Below are 3,562 nucleotides of genomic sequence, written 5' to 3'. Positions count from 1 at the left end.
AAAGAATAAACCCTAGAGAAAGCTTAGTGGTACCCCCGCCACCCTCTTGTGTTGGTCAAATCATTTAACACCCTCGGAAGGGAGCTGAAATGGGCCTCCAGGGAGCATCTGGCCGAGGGTGCGTTAAGCCATCCCAGGTGTCCGGAGGGCTGCCTGCCTTTATTTTAGTGGCTTCACTCTAACCACTGGGAGTGATTCTATCGAATGCACTTTCCCTCACCCACTTCCCCACCCTCACAGACGTCAAGGCCACGGAGCTTTCAGAGTATTTCCTGCCTGTAGAGATGCAGCACAGAGACGAAGTGAGGGGAGGGGACAGGGCCCGCCCACGCTTTTGTCCCCTCGTGGCTCGACCATCTATCAAGTTCTGGGTGGGGCTCCTACAGGACAGCGTGGTCTCCTCCTCATCCCTGTGCCCCCAGGGCCACCTGGCGGCAGGAGACTCTGTGAACGGAACTGATGAATGACACTGTGCTCAAAGAACCAGTCAACTCACGTGCTGTCTTTGTTTCCCAGGAGGACTGGAATGAAATTGATCCCGTTAAAAAGAAAGACCTTCATCACAGCAATGGAGAAGAGAGGGCGCAGAGCGTGGAGACCCTCCCTCCAGGTACTGCCCCGGGCCGGGGGCCAGGACGCCGTCCTGCTCTGCCCACATAGTGGTGAATGGACCCAAGCTGGCACGGGGAGCCACGGCCTGTGGCGGGGAGCGCGGGCTTCGTAGTCCAGCTGGGGACAGGCTCGGGAGCACTGCTTTTCAGAGCCCGTCAGCCCGCTGGTGGGTGGTAAGATGGAGTTTAGTGGGAGGTGACCGAAATGTGTTGAAAGAGGAAATAGAAGAAAATAGAAAGTACAGGATGGTACGTATTAGTTTAGCAAAATATTTTAATAGACCTTATTTCTTTAGAGCAGTGTTGGGTTTACAGCAGAACAGGGAGGGAGGTCCAGAGAGTTCCTGTACACCTGCCGCCCCACACTCACAGCCTCCCCGTAACAGCGTCCCCCACCGGAGGCCCATTTGAACCTGCACTGACACGTCATTGTCACCCAGAGTCACAGGTTACGTTGGGATTCACTCTCGGTGCTGGACGTTCTGTGGGTTTGGGCACATGTGTGAGGACACGCGTCCACCATCACAGAATCACACAGAGTAGCTCCACTGCCCCCCAGATCCCCTGTGCTCCTCCTGTTCACCCCTCCCTCCTCCCAACCCCTGGTAGCCCCTGATGTTTTCACCGTCTTCAGAGTTTGTCTTTCCCAGAATGTCCTATAGAAAGAATCCTGCCGTGTGCAGCCTTTGCAGACTGGCTCCTTTCACTTAGTAACATGCATTTAAGTTTCCTCCGTGTCTTTTCCTGACTTGATAGCTCATTTATTTTTACAACTAAATAATATTCCATTGTCTGGACGTACCACAGTTAGTTTATTCACTCACCTGCTGAAGGACATCTTGGTTGCTTCCAAGTTTGACAACTATGAATAAAGCTGCTGTAAATATCCACTACAGATTTTTGTGTGGACGTAAGTTTTCAACTCATTTGCATAAACTCTGAGAGGCTGATAGCTGGATCGTATGGTAAGAACATGTTTAGTTTTATAGGAAACTTTCAAAATAGTCTTCCAGAGCAGCTGCACCATTTTACGTTCCCACCAGCAGTGAATGAAAGTTCCTGTTACTCCAGATCCTTGTCAGCCTTTGGTGTTGTCTGTGTTCTGGATTTTGGCCATTCTAGTAGGTGTGTAGTGGTGTCTCGATGCTGTTTTAATTTTCGCTACTCTGATGACATATGACGTTAACCATCTCTTCATATTTGCTATCTGTGTGTTTTCTTTGGTTGGCCGTTCAGGTCTTTTGCCCATTTTTTAATCAGATTTTTATATATTCAGGGTAACAGTCCTTTATCAGATATGCCTTCTGCAAACATTTCCTCCCAGTCTGTGGTTTATCTTCTCATTTTCTTTTCTTTTTTTTTTTTTTTTTTGTTTTTTTCTGTGTCCGGCAACGGATCGCAACCCTCAGTGTCGCCCCCGTACCGGACCGGGGACTGGCAACGGGATCGCACCCCTCGGTGTTGCCCCCGCTCCTTGCTCAGCCAGTGAGCGGGAACCGGTCTGTATGTGGGATCCGAACCCTCGGCGGGAGCGCCGCCGCACTTCCCAAGCGGCGCACTATCCAGTGCGCCACCGGGCCGGCCCTATCTTCTCATTTTCTTTTCTTTTTTTTTTTTTTTTGTTTTTTTCTGTGTCCGGCAACGGATCGCAACCCTCAGTGTCGCCCCCGTACCGGACCGGGGACTGGCAACGGGATCGCACCCCTCGGTGTTGCCCCCGCTCCTTGCTCAGCCAGTGAGCGGGAACCGGTCTGTATGTGGGATCCGAACCCTCGGCGGGAGCGCCGCCGCACTTCCCAAGCGGCGCACTATCCAGTGCGCCACCGGGCCGGCCCTATCTTCTCATTTTCTTTTCTTTTTTTTTTTTTTTTGTTTTTTTCTGTGTCCGGCAACGGATCGCAACCCTCAGTGTCGCCCCCGTACCGGACCGGGGACTGGCAACGGGATCGCACCCCTCGGTGTTGCCCCCGCTCCTTGCTCAGCCAGTGAGCGGGAACCGGTCTGTATGTGGGATCCGAACCCTCGGCGGGAGCGCCGCCGCACTTCCCAAGCGGCGCACTATCCAGTGCGCCACCGGGCCGGCCCTATCTTCTCATTTTCTTAGCAGTGTCTTCCCAAAAGCAGAAGTTTTATATTTTATTAAAGTCCAGCTTACCAATTCTTTCTTTCAGGGATTGTGCCTTTGGTGTTGTCTCTAAAAAGTCACCACCATACCCAAGGCCACCGAGGTTTTCTCCTGTTATCTTCTATGAGTTTATAGTTTTGTGTTTTACATTTAGGCCTGTGATCCACGTTGAGTTAATTTTTGTGAAGGGCATAAGGTCTGTGTCTAGGTTTATTGTTTTGCACGTGGATGGCCAGTTGTTCCAGCATTTGTTGAGGAGTACCTTTTCTGCATTGTTTAGTCTTTGCTTCTACATCAAAGATAAACCGACTGTATTTAAGTGGGTTTCCTAGTATTACCAGGCTCTCCATTCTGTTCCGAAGATTCATTTGTCTGTTCTTTCGCCATTGCCACACTGTCTGGATTACCATGGCTTAACATTAAGTCTGGAAGTCAGGCAGCGTCAGTCTACTGACTGTTTTTCTTCAAGATAGTTTGGACTGTCCCATAACTTTTGCTGCTTCATGTAAACTTTAGAGTCAGTTTGTCGATATCCACTAAATAACTTCCTGAGATTTCGATTTGGATTGCATTGAACCAGGAGCTCAAGCTGGGAAGAACTGACATTTTGACAGAATTGAGTCTTCCTATCCATGAACGTGGACTATCTCTTCATCTCTTGAGACCTTCTTTGATATCTTTTATCAGAGTTTTGTAGTTTTTCTCATATAGATCTTATACATATTTTGTTAGATTTATTCCTAAATATTTCATTTTGGGGCATCCTAGTGTGTCGGGCCTCCCTGAGCCAGAGGCCGACAAAACCGAGCGGGAAGAGACCCCGGTC

The 3,562-nt window shown here is 49.8% G+C and overlaps 1 protein-coding gene across 1 annotated transcript in view; it reads left to right on the top strand.

Moving 5' to 3' along the window:
- Window positions 1–519: 519 nt before the first annotated feature.
- The window catches only part of GALNT2 (polypeptide N-acetylgalactosaminyltransferase 2), an 82,898-nt gene continuing 79,855 nt past the window's right edge, over window positions 520–3,562 (top strand). Inside the window, exon 1 of the mRNA XM_008585438.1 lies at window positions 520–610. The gene's annotated coding sequence lies outside the window, so the exon portion shown is untranslated. The remainder of the gene's footprint in view (window positions 611–3,562) is intronic.

Source organism: Galeopterus variegatus, unplaced genomic scaffold (genome assembly GCF_000696425.1).
Source record: "Galeopterus variegatus unplaced genomic scaffold, G_variegatus-3.0.2 Scaffold3571, whole genome shotgun sequence".
NCBI classification, from domain to species: Eukaryota; Metazoa; Chordata; class Mammalia; order Dermoptera; family Cynocephalidae; genus Galeopterus; species Galeopterus variegatus.
The sequence above is the reverse complement of the archived record's forward strand: the minus strand, read 5'-3'. Positions and strand labels throughout refer to the sequence as shown.